Source organism: Saccopteryx leptura, chromosome 1, assembly GCF_036850995.1.
Source record: "Saccopteryx leptura isolate mSacLep1 chromosome 1, mSacLep1_pri_phased_curated, whole genome shotgun sequence".
NCBI classification, from domain to species: Eukaryota; Metazoa; Chordata; class Mammalia; order Chiroptera; family Emballonuridae; genus Saccopteryx; species Saccopteryx leptura.
In genome coordinates, this window is record NC_089503.1 from 39279170 (window position 1) to 39292908 (window position 13739).

Sequence of the window (13739 nt, forward strand, 5' to 3'; positions counted from 1 at the left end):
GCACCACTACAGCTTTATACCACAAGTATAATAATCTATTGTTCATCTGAACCAATAATAGCATCAGGTCTAATGGATTGTAAAAGTAAAATATGTATTAAACACATATGGAAATTGGTTTCGTTATATTAATAGGTCATACTTATGTTCCAGGAAATGGCCTTCCATCCCTGACACTGAACCCCTCAACTGGTCTCTTGCTTCCTTGCCAACATTCCTGAACAGCAATTAGAAGTCTCCCCCATTTCAAAAAGCCCCACCTTAATAGAATCTTGCCAATCAGCGACCACGTCAGCCTTTCCTCGTTTCACTCGATAAAAATGACTATCCTTACTAACACCTGCTAACCCTGAAAAACTAAGAGTAACGGCAGATGGATTCCTTTGCCACAAGTTGATGGATAAACAGTTTTGTTAACTTTGTCTTAAACTTGGCTATGTTTCCGACAGAACTTATTTAGTGAGCCATACCAATATGCACCCTAAATGAGGGGACTGTCCATGAGAAGAAGCCATTAAAAGGAAAGTGACATGAGCCAAAGGTGGAAAGAGATTCACCCACAATTTTATTCTTTTTCATTCTAATCTAAGTGATCATTTTACTTAATATTATTCAAATCTTTAGATGACTTTCATGGGATTACTGCTTTGGTTATTTTTCATACATGCCTTTCACCCACCTGGGAGATGAGAATGAAAAGTATGACCTATTAATATAATGAAACCAATTTCCATATGTGTTGAATACATATTTTACTTTTACAATCCATTAGACCTGACGCTGTTATTGGTCCAGATGAACAATAGATTATTATACTTGAAAAGGAATAATTCTTGACTTAGCACTTCTTCACTCTGAACAATTATGTTAAAATAGCTGTCATGCTCGGCATGTTTATCTACTTCCCATCCCCCATCCATTCCGGAGGGTTTCTTCTTTTCCTTTTTATCTCTAATACAATTACACTGGCTGAGTCCTATCTCTGGGCTTTGATATTGACTAGCCTCTCTTTAAATTCACATAGATGCTATCTTCAAATGATAAATCATGGTAGGCTACCCATATAATTGATCTCAAATTCCCCACCTCCCTAACAACCTTTAGCCATGGCATATTGAAGGGCTTTGCACCTCTTTGAAAAATTAAATGCTGATGGGAATTCTGAGGGAGTATGTCTCTCTCTCTCTCTCTCTACCTAAAAAATGTTGCAAATCTCCCAAGAAGGGTGAACACCAGGCTCTGGAACCACTTTGAAGATATATTTTTAAAAAATCAGACGTGAGCTATGAATAGCAGTCTATGGTAAAAAACTAATATTCTCTCACTTTACAGCTGGGGGGAAAATTGTATTTACTTGACCTACACACGCCGCATAAGACAGTGTGAAGTTGAGGAAAAATGACTTGTTGCTACCAGTATAGAGGCTTTGAATTTATCTGGCTTACGTCTAGAGCTCACCCAGAAAGATGCAATGAGGTAGTAGAAAGGATGGACATTGGTGTTGAATTCAGATTTCAACCTGGGCTGACTCACTAGAATTGTTTCTCTATACAAATAACTTCTCTGAGCCTCAGTTTCCTTACATGACATCCTCACTCTACGTTGCAGAGTAATTGTTATAATTAATGAGAAAAAATGTACAACATAAATTTACACATACAGAAGCATTCTGTAAACATCAGTTTGCTTCCATCAAGATTATTATTTTGCTCAGACCACTGCTGTGTATCTTTTGAACCATATGTTCTGAGTTCTGTCCCTGGAAGCATGGCTATGGTCATCTATAGACTCCTACAGCAAGGTGTATAAGAACCTAGGGGGGTAGGCTTCATTGGAGCTACAAAATTGTTCAGAAACACACACATGTATAGTCACCAGGACTCACAGAAAACAAGTTGTCAGTCTAGATGATTGATAGACAATTTGCTTTTATGCTTGATTTTGATTAAGACTTTTTTTAAGGAAGTTTTAGGTTCAAACAAGATTGAAGGGGAAATATAGAGATTTCCTATGTCCTCCCTACCCCTACACATGCATAGCCTCCCCCATTATCAACATCCCCCACCAGAGAGGTACCAGTATTGCAATTGTTGCCAAATTCATAGTTTATATATATTAAGGTTTACTCCATGTTGTACATTGCATGGTTGAACAAATGTTTAATGCCATATATCCATTATTATGGTAACATACCATAATAAACTCATTTGGGCAAATATCAAGAAAGCCAATTGGCTTTTGGAATTAAACATGAAAGATTATAAAAACCTGCATCTAAATCAGGGGTTGTCAAACTTTTTCCACAAAGAGCCAGACAGTATACAGCCTTTGTGGGCAACAGCCCTGTCTTCAATGACCAACTCTGCTACTGCAGCATGTAAACAGCTATCCACAATGCATCAACAAACAAGTGTGGCCATGTTTCCATAAAACTTTATTTATAAAAACAAACAGTGGGCCAGACTTGGCACAGGTATAATAATTTGCTGACTCCTGATGTAAGGGAAGCATCTTTTCTATTCCTTCCCTCCTTCTGTGGTCCAGCTCACACTAGTATTGAATATTTACGGCATTTCCACATCCAATCTGTTTCACAGGACGTCAAGTTTGGAACACTCATAAGTAAAACTAAGGCAAGACAGAGTTCTTATTGGTCTTAAAAAACCCATTTCTCACTCATACATAATGATAATTTTTTTTTTCAATATTATAATTTAAAAAATAGAAAATAAATTTCTCCTTCAATAAATTTTGGCAATCTGTTACAATTTATAACTCTAGTCACTATGGGATTATTTTCATCCTTTATTATTTTTTTCCAGATCCCACAGGCATTAGATTCCTTAGGCATAACATAAGGTGATTGAAACAGAAAAAAAGTACCTATTTTTTTTAAAATCCCAAGATATGTACATAAAATTTTCTCATTCTTCTGTGTTGCATACTTGAAACTTAGTGAAAATTTTGATTCTAAGTGTTTTGCTCCTGGCTACAAAATGAGACGGGCATTTTCATTCTGCTGCTTCCAATGCCAAAGCCAAGGTTTATCTTTAGTTAAAAACCATTCCATTAAGGCTCAATGTTGTACTGGTTACTCATTCCTTTTTTTTTCTCCTACTCAAGATTTTTCTATCTACCTTTTCTATCTCCCTTTAAAATTGGTGCTTTTCATTTGAAAGTCATGCTGAGTTTTATCTGGTTTTAGAACCTATTTTAGGGTAAAGGCTGATAAAAGATTAATGTAGTCTTATGAAAGTGAGCGAGAGCTTCTAGGATTGACAATGATGAAATGAGGATCTCCCAGATGCAACAGGGAACATCATGCTCTCAGTGTAAGTTCCGCTAAACGACAGAAGTCAATGGGTAGTAATGTCTACAGTGGGTGAAAACTGCAGTCTCAGACTCAGCTCCAAGTCCCTCTGTTAGCTGCAGCAATGATAACTTGAGAATTCTCTCAATTTCCCCTACTCCATAACTAAAGAAAGCATTTAGTTAAATGAAAACACTAGCGATTTAGGCAGACTACAAAAGCAAAACTCTCCTTATTCTAAAATAGGCCATAGGTTTAAGTAGAAAGCAAAACTATGTCATGTTACAAAGTTCTTTGCTTGAAAATCTAGAGGCTGAAGAAAGGACACAGGGGTCATCTTTCCCTTCTTTCTAAATCTTTTGCCAATCTTGTGACCTTGGCAATGAATAGTCATTCAGCTTTCACTACTGAGAACACAACGACCGGGTCTGATCACAGGCTAGCATATGACAGAGCCCCTGCCTACAAGCCTGTGGAGGATGAGCTGCTTCCCACATGCAGCACTTACCGAGGTTCCTGGTTCATCCCATTTAGTCTTTCTTCTAACAGCATTTACTAAGTGTTGCATTTCAAACAGAGGACAGAAAGATGAAGCAAACGCCCTTCAGGAGCTCATGAGTATGAAAACTGTAACAGCTTCCTGGTATTCCCACATCAACTTTTGTCCTTAAAAGTCCATTCCTCCAAAAGAATCCTGAGCTGTTCTTGAAAATATATAACTCAGATCAAGTCTCTTCTTTTTGCTCAAAACTCTCCTTTGCTTTCTTCTTATACTTAGAATAAAATATAATTGTTTTCCTATGTCCTTCCATGACCTGACTCCTATCTTTCTTACCATCCTCCCTGTCCCCAATTGTACACTAACAAAGCCAAATTTCTATCTGTTCTTTAAACATAAATTCATTCCCACATTGGGAAATTTCTTGTTCTTTCTGATTGAATAATCAGATCTAGAATAATCTTTGCCTAAAGTTGGTCCCTTTTTATCCTTCAGGTCTTGATTCAAAGGTCACCTCCTCAGACACGACCTCTCTGAAGACCTAGATAAACTACCACCTCCCCCAGTCACCTGCCGTCTCTATTATCCTGAAATACTAGGCTCATTTTCTTCTTTTCATGTTTCTTCTCTGTCTCCTCCTGCAGCAGATAGGTTCCATAAGAGTATGGATCTTCTCTGTCTTGGCCATTAATGCACCCCCAATATTTAGAATAATATCTAAAGTATGATAGGCACTCAATAAATATTTTAATGAATACCTGAATCTCTATACATGTGTGAAAATAATAGCTAACATTTATTTAATTTTATGGGCTAGACACTATTATCAACATATTATACAAATGATCTCCTTTAATCATCATACCATAAGAGATAAGCACTTTTTTTATTCTCATTGTACAGATAAGGGAACTGAAATACTGCATTGTCAAGTTCTAGTTCAAGGTCACACAGTTAATAAAAGGCAAAGCTAGGGCATAATACCGGATAGTTCTAGCCTTGGACATTATGCTCTTATCCACACCAAGGAAAAAAATCCTAGCCCTGGCTGGTTGGCACAGTGGTAGAGTGTCGGCCTGGCATGCAGGAATTCTGGGTTCAATTCACAGCCAGGGCACACAGGAGAAGCGCTCATCTGCTTCTCCACCCCTCTCTCTCTCCTTCCTCTCTGTCTCTCTCTTCCCCTCCCACAGCCAAGGCTCCATTAGAGCAAAGTTAGCCCAGGCGCTGAGGATGGCTCTATGGCCTCTGCCTCAGGCGCTAGAATGGCTCTGGTTGCAACAGAGCATCGCCCCCTGGTGAGCATGCTGGGTGGATCCTGGTCGGGTGCATGCGGGAGTCTGTCTGACTGCCTCCCCATTTCCTACTTCAGAAAAATACAAAAAAAAAAAAAAGACAGAAAAAAAATCCTGTATGGTTTGTTGCTAACCAACCCAGGTCTATGTCTATACTGCCATTTAAGCCCCACAACTATAGTATTATGAGAAAAATTAGAGTCACGAGACACAAATACACTGTGCTTATGCCATCAGGACAAAAGGGAACCAAACACAGAAAGACAATGGGCAATCTCTTGTATTTAAAAACCAACAGTTGACAAACAGCGCCTATCTGGAATGACCATGGCGCCTGCACCCTCTTGATATTCCAGCAGAGCTGCTCAGCACAGTACCACTCCTGCATGGGCTACAGAAGATCCCAATATGGAAAGCGAGACTTTCATCCCTGGACTACTCAGCCCCCAGTCAATTTTATCAATCAATAAATCAAGTAATCACTACAACTACTAATATCTATGGAGCCAAATGCCATATTTAAAATGTATTCACTACCTTGTTTTGTCTTCCCAACAATCATATGCAATAAGAACTATTCTAATCACTCCATTATTAAATACAAAAAATAAAATTGTTGGTTGAATGGAATATGAGCCTATTTAAATCAGTGAAACAGCCACAAGGACTTGGAAACTGAGGTATGGGTAAATAATTATCCTTGACTCTAACCCTGACATTCATATATCCAGGACCAATTAACTCAATAGCAACTCAGGACATAGTCCAATTGCAAGATGCCACTGTAAATTTCGGGGAGGGGGGAGGAGAAAAGGACATCTCTTCTTAAGACACTTTAATGCTATGTAGCTAAAAAAACACCTTAATAATAACAATACAAATCTACAGTAACACGATGAGAACAGCACCCCCAAAGCTGTAAAAAGTGTGACCTATACTAGTATGAGCAACGTTCCTGCCCAGCCATTTCTATTTTTTAACGCTCCTTGTATATTTTTTAAAAACGAAATTCCAAAACAGGACCATCAAAACTGTAATAATGTTTACCTTATATGAAACTACACTTTTCACATCACAGTGCATTTTCATTGTGTCTTTGGCAAAACAATTATTTTAAAAAAAAATTTAAAATATGTACTATGTAGCAGTGAGGTCTGATAATAAGATCCAACCTAAGTTTAAAATTTTATGATAGATGCATAATTCCCATGGTGTCAGGATGTCCCTCACTGCAGGCAGAACCTTCCAGGGAGATGTCTTCAGTTTAAATAAGAGGCCCTGTATCGAAGCACCCTCCGCTCTGCCTGCGATAGACCCTGGACCCTGTCACAATGCATAAGTAACTGGCAGCAGAGGTGCCAGGTACGTCCTGGTGTCACTAGCAACATAAGGAATACAAGTAGCAGTGTGACCTGAAGTAAGATATTATTTTCTCCAAGTTACTTCTTCCAGAAGGCTCTTATAAAAGATTTCGCAGCCAAGTTTGGGGAGAGTGATCCTTGCCTGGACAAACCTCTCCTTCTAGCTTCTGACCTCAGGCCATCTGCTGCCTCGTACAGTAACACTCTCCAAGCAATCTGCCTGCGGTCTGTGGCCATTTGTCCACTACACTCATAACCATTTTCTTCTGTCATGTCCACGGTCCTCACCTCTGATATTTTTGACCTTCTCAAGAAGGTCCTGATATTTGTTACCTTCCCATGGCCCTAGAAAAGAAGTACTGATTTAATTCCCATCTATAAACTTGCTCCCTTCTCTTCACAACACCTGGCCCAAATGCCCATTCTTTTGATCAGTTTGCTGATTCAGTAATCCCCACCCACCTAACTACCCATTCTCCAAACCTGAGGGTCTAGCAGCCCGAGACAGCCGGGGCCTGCTCCCTGTATTCCCATCAACCCACACGGTAGCAAGAATCCCTACACTGTCCCTCCATGCCTTGCTCTCCACTTTTCTGAGCCCCTCTTCTACTAAAAGTCAGGCTATAAGAAAATTAAATAAGGAGTAATAGTGACAACAATCGAACATTTACCAAACACTATGCCATATGTTTTCACACCTTACATAAAGATTTTTAAATGCAGATTTGAGGAGCACAAAGCATTTTAGATTTAAAGAAGTTAACAGAACCAAGAAACCATGAGAAAATACGAGTTTATGTAAGAAAAAGCCATTAGTTCATTGTTGAGCACATAATATACATTAAAGGAAAAGGCAGAGATAAGTCTGGGGAACAGCAGCATTGGAACCACATCCCCAAGGGTCCTGAATCCAGAATAAGACAGTCTGGCTTTTATCCAGCGGGCAGTGAGAAGCTGTGGAGGTTTAAACCATGAACTTGCTGGACCTGGACTGCATTTGAGAAAGCTGATTTTGGCAGCACAGGGAGAATGGATTGGAGATGAAGAATTAAAGGTGCTTGTTTTTATGCAAACCTTCCTGGAGAACTTGTCATAGGAGGACAGCACTCTGTCCCTGCCTCTTGGATTACTATGATTAACTGATAAGAGACCAGCCGGTCCTCTGCAGCTGCACAGAATGAGTATGTAAATATGTTATTTCTACTAAATCACCTTGGTACTTTTCTAAATTAATCTGTACCTTCAGGCGGGGAAAAAGTACCAAAACTGAGTCCATATCGACAGGCTCATAAAATATAAAATCCCACTCACCTGAATGGAGTCCTCTAGTTCAGAATGAAACCCTTAGAAGCTTGTTTCAATTCAGGGGCCTAAGATAAGACTCCCTTTGACACTGAGTGCCAGAAAAATAAATGATCGCCATTGTAAAGAATTCAGCTGTAATGTTCAAGGTCCCCAGAGGCGATACAGATGAAGTATTAAGGTACAAGAGTTCGTGTTGCTGTGAGGAGGAATACAGTACCTTTGTAGGAAAGCACGGTGCCTTGTGAATTCAGACTCTGAGCTGTCCAGTCAGTTCCCTCACCTGCTATCCATGTGACCTGGATGGAGTACATGACTTAGCCTCTGCAAGGGCAATGGTAGCCCCTAACACATAAGATTATTTGAAGAACAAACCAGATAATCCATGGAAATCACTTCAACACATAGTTGGTGCTCATATGATTTCATTTCTTTTTTTTTTTTTTTTTTTTTACCAAGATCACTCTGACTGCTAGGTATAGACTAGATGGGTGGGGAGGAAGGGGACAAGTAAAAAGCAGAAAGGAGGCTATTTAACTAGTCCACAGAGAGAGCATGGCAACTTGCGCATGAGCTGAGGTAGTCACATGATTACATTTTCTGGGTAAGCTGGAGAAAACGTACAGATGGAGACTTATTTAATGAAGTCATGGATACCTCTCATGCTTCCAGCACGGGAACTGGATGGGTAGGTGTAGAACATATTAATACAGTCAAGACTGCCAGGCACATGTTTATGGTAGAAATTCAGGAGTTAGAGTTTAGGATACATAAGTTGAAATAGTAACTGAGCAATTGGTTACCAACTCAGAGCTCAGAAAAGAGTTAAGCTGAAGATATTAATTTGAGATTACCTACTGTGAATTTATAGGGGTGGGGGGAGAAGGCCAAGTCTCTTGGAAAATATGAAAGGTTTGAGTTTGGAGAGAGGAGGAGTCCGCAAAGATGACCAAGAAAAAGTGACACGAGAGATTGGAGAAGGAAATAGTAATAGGTGTTATTACAGAAGAACAGAAAAGAAAGATTCCCAACAAGGTGGTTGGTGACTAACCAAAGTCAAATGCTGCTAAGAGATCATATAAGGTGGGAACAGTAAGCTGTCCCCTGGATCTGACAACACGTAAGTCAGAGTAGACTAGTCAGCTGGAAATGAGGGAGAAACAGGATATAGAGCGGGAGTGAGAATGAACTCAAAAACAACCGAGGGAGACAACTCTGAGAAAAGGCCTTGCAGGGACCCAGGGATAGGAGCAGGGGCTGAGAGAGGACGTGGACAAAGAAAGACTTTTTTGTAGGTTGAAAGATAATGCTATATATTAAAGGAAATATACTCATAATAGAGGATGAAGATGATGATGCAGAATAAGGAGTGAGGTCCCTGGAAAGCTGAGAAGAGGCGAGTGCAGAGCACAGGGAAGGGCTGGCATTTAACCCGTGGAGAAGCACCTGTTACAGCAGGTAAGAGGGGCACTCGGGTGCTGGCATGGGTGGCTCGGGGCTGAATGATGAGGCCATTCTTCACATTTCTATTTTTCTCAGTGACCTATGAAGTAAGGTCACAAACTAAGAGTGATGACAGCAGGAAAGGTGGAAAACGTGAGGAGTAAGAGAAAGCACGTAAGCTTGCTGGGAAAACCTCAGACAACTGCTAAGCAATGTTAAATTCCTCAGAGAAATTTTGTGGTGCTGAGTATAAAATGCAAGCAGTTCACCTAGCTGCATCACTGTCTCTGGTTTTGTTCAGCTATTTGTGAGTAATGTGTAGCCGGACAACTGGGGTAACGTAAATACAGTGTCGGAGAGAAGGACGAAGGCGTTGAGGAATATTTTCCAGAAAGCGATTATAATGATGGGACATGGAATTTAACCTGTAGCAAGAAGGAAAGACGCGAAAAGGCCTAAGAATCATGAAAAGGTGGAAGCAATAGATTAAAAGTTTCAATGAGGTAAAATAACATTTTTTGCTATGGGAGTTGTTGAGCAACGAAGATGGAGAGAGAGAATTTTCTGCCTAAGGAATGGAATGATTTAAGATTTCAGAAGTGTTGCCCTTTCAGATGACAAATTTTTAGGCATGACCATGGAAACCATCAGCAAAAAAATACTGTTGAAACCACAAGAAGGGGTGGATGGATGGCTATGGTCGAAGGAGATAAGTGAGATGTCAACATGCTGGATAGGTTCATTGAAGTAGACGCTGAAGTAATCAAGAATAATGACAAGAATCAGCATGAAAAGAAAGACAGTGACTTGGGAGCTACATGGATCAGGGAAGTTATATTAGAGACAGCAGCAAGAACAGGCAGAGGATGGTGCAGCCAGATGGTGTGGGTCCTGCAGATGAGAGAGATTTTTGTTACAAACTCTTTAGAAGGCAAGTTGACAATAACAAAATTTGAAATCTACAAAACTTTGATATAACCCACTTATAAGATTTTTTTTCTACAGATGAACATAGCGTGTACCATGTGCACAAAGAGATAAGTTCAAAGATGTTCATTGAAATATTGTTTGTAAAAGCAAGCCTGGAAACAGCTGAAATAGTCGCCATTTGTGGTCTAGGAAAATAAAGCATGCCAGAGCTGCACCAAGGAATATGATGTAGACACTGAAATGTACACAGTGATTCTGTACGTTGCCAACATGGGACAATCTTGGATGTGTATAGCCAAGTAGAAAAGAGGCATTCAGCAACAAGTATAATACTCTTCTATTTGTATAGATAAAAAGAGATACGTGCACAAATGTTTAGGCACATATTTTCCTAAATATGCATACCATATCACTGGAAGGACACTCAAAAAACAGAAGAAGTGGATATTTCTAAGCAGGGCTGTAGGGGGTCTAAGAGAGGTAAGAGGAAGATGTGAATTTCATTCAATATTTTCCTAGGATGAATTTTTAATGATGTACTACTGTATTGCTCTTTTAAAAAACAAAACCATTACATTTTTTTTAAAAAGAAAGAAATAAGATCAAGACAATTATCCACCTTCTAGTTATAGAAGTATGATGAGGTAATATCTGTATAATGAGGTAATATTTGTAAATCATTTCAAACCAAGCTCGAAATAAAAGTATTTACCACTATGATCTTGTTATATGGTAAAAATGAATCAGAAGCCAATAATCCAAAACCAAGGTCATGGTTTTCTCCACCAGTCATCGTTTCCCCTTCTCACCCAGAAATCACTTTCAAAATGCCACCCTTCTGCCTATTAAAAACCTCTAGAGCCTGACCTGTGGTGGCGCAGTGGATAAAGCATCGACCTGGAAATGCTGAGGTCGCTGGTTTGAAACCCTGGGCTTGCCTGGTCAAGGCACATATAGGAGTTGATGCTTCCTGCTCCTCTCCCCTTCTCTCTCTCTGTCTCTCCTCTCTCTCTCTCTCCCTCTCCTCTCTAAAATGAATAAATAAAAAAAAATAATAAAAAATTTAAAACAAAACAAAACAAAAAAAAATCCTCTAGAACAGGGGTCTCAAACTCAACTCAGCATGTGGGCCACAGAGCAAGATCACAGCCATTCGGCGGGGCCGCACTAGGTCTACAAAAGGCAACTGTTACGCAACACTTTTCAGTGTCACAAAACGACCAAAAACTGTAGTTCGCATCACAACTGCTGTTAACTAGCTAGATATTAAGCTAGGATGCTAGAGAAATGAAAAATACAAGTAGGCACCTAGGCTTACTTAATTTTATCCAAAATATTTTGAATTTCGTGGATTAGTCTGCGGGCCGCACAAAATTGTTCGGCGGGCCGCATGCGGCCCGCGGGCCACGAGTTTGAGACCCCTGCTCTAGAACCTCCCTTCTCTAACCAGAATTTATAGTTCTTTAGCAATTAACAACTGACCCATTCAGTTCTCATCTTTATTCCCCACGGCATACCTTTTGCTGTAATCAAGTCCTATAGCTACCTTTCCTAGAATAACAAAAGTATGTCCCAATATGCGAAGACTGTGGGTTTGATACCCCACCAGGACACATACAAGAATCAACCAATGAATGCATAAATAAATATCATATTTTTCTTAATTTGCATTTCTCTAATGATTTGTGATATTGAACATTTTTTCATCTGTCTATTGGTCATCTGTATGTCCTCTTTGGAAAAGTGTCTATTCATTTCTTTTGCCCATTTTTTGATGGGATTGTTTATCTTCCTGGTGTTGAGTTTTACAAGTTCTTTATAAATTTTGGTTATTAACCCCTTATCAGACATATTGTCGAATATGTTCTCCCATTGTGTAGTTTGTCTTTTTATTCTGTTCTTATTGTCTTCAGCTGTACAAAAGCTTTTTAGTTTGATATAGTTCCATTTGTTTATCCTGTCTTTTATTTCACTTGCCCATGGAGATAAATCAATAAATATAAATACATTGCTGTGAGAAATGTCAGTGACCTTACTGCCTATGTTTTCTTCTAAGATGCTTATTGTTTCATGACTTACATTTAAGTCTTTTATCCATTTTGAGTTTATTTTTGTGAATGGTGTAAGCTGGTGGATTAGTTTCATTTTTTTGCAGGTAGATGTCTAATTTTCCCAACACCATTTGTTAAAGAGATTTTCTTTACTCCATTGTATGCTCTTACCTCCTTCACCTCACACAAGTCAGAATGGTGCTCATTAACAAAACAACACACGATAGGTGCTGGTGAGCATGTGGAGAAAGGGGAACCCTCCTGCACTGCTGGTGGGAATGCAGACTGGTGCAGCCACTGTGGAAAACAGTATGGAGACTCCTCAAAAAAATTAAAAATGGAACTGCCTTTTGACCCAGCCATCTCATTTTTAGGAATATATCCCAAGAACACCATATCACCAACTGAAAAAAAGAAATGCACCCTCATGTTTATGGCAGCATTGTTCACAATAGCGAAGATCTGGAAACAACCCAAGTGTTCATCAGTGGAAGAGTGGATTAAAAAGCAGTGGTACATATATACAATGGAATACTATGGGGCCATGAAAAAGAAGGAAATATTACCTTTTGTGACAACATGGATGAACATGGAAACTATTATGTTAAGTGAAATAAGCCAGGCAGAGAAAAAAAATGGCATCAACCCAAGTGTTCATCAGTGGAAGAGTGGATTAAAAAGCAGTGGTACATATATACAATGGAATACTATGGGGCCATGAAAAAGAAGGAAATATTACCTTTTGTGACAACATGGATGAACATGGAAACTATTATGTTAAGTGAAATAAGCCAGGCAGAGAAAAAAAATGGCATATGACCTCACTCATTTAAGGAATCCAAGGAACAGTGAGAACTGAGGAATGAAATTGAAACAGAGGAGTGATCAAAGGGACCAGAGGAAAAGAGGACAGAGGGAAAGGGGATGATAGGATGGGATAAACTTTAAGGGAAGGGGGGAGGGCACTGTAGGGAGGGGGGCAAGGAAGATGTTGAAGGGAATATGGGGGATGCATTCGGGGTGACCCTAGAATCTATGTAAACAAAATTAATTAAATAATAAAAAATACCATATTTCGCTCCATAAGACACACTTTTTTTTCCCCCAAAAGTGGAAAGGAAAATACCCATGCATCTTATGAAGCCAAAAATATGGTATTTTATTAAATATTTTAACACACCTTTTGGTTCAGAATATTTTTTTTTCTTATTTTCCTCCTTAAAACCCTAGGTGTGTCTTATGGTCAGGTGCATCTTATGGAGCGAAAAACACAGTAATGGAACAACAAATCCATCTCTCTCTCTCTCTCAAATCAATAACTAAAATTTAAAATAAAAAGAAGTTAGGCCCTGGCCAATTGGCTCAGTGGTAGAGCATCAGCCCAGCATGTGAATCCTCTGGGTTTAATTCCTGGTCAGGGCACACAGGAGAGACAACCATAGCTTCTCCACTCTTCCCTTCCCCCTTCTCTCTCTTTCTCTCTCTCTCTCTATCTCTCTCTCTTTTCTCCTCCCAAAGCCATGTCTCAATTGGTTCCAATGATTTGGC

The 13739-nt window shown here is 39.4% G+C and overlaps 1 protein-coding gene across 2 annotated transcripts in view; it reads right to left on the reverse strand.

The window, feature by feature from the left end:
• The window catches only part of NELL1 (neural EGFL like 1), an 845221-nt gene that overhangs the window by 486187 nt on the left and 345295 nt on the right, over positions 1-13739 (reverse strand). The window lies entirely within an intron of this gene.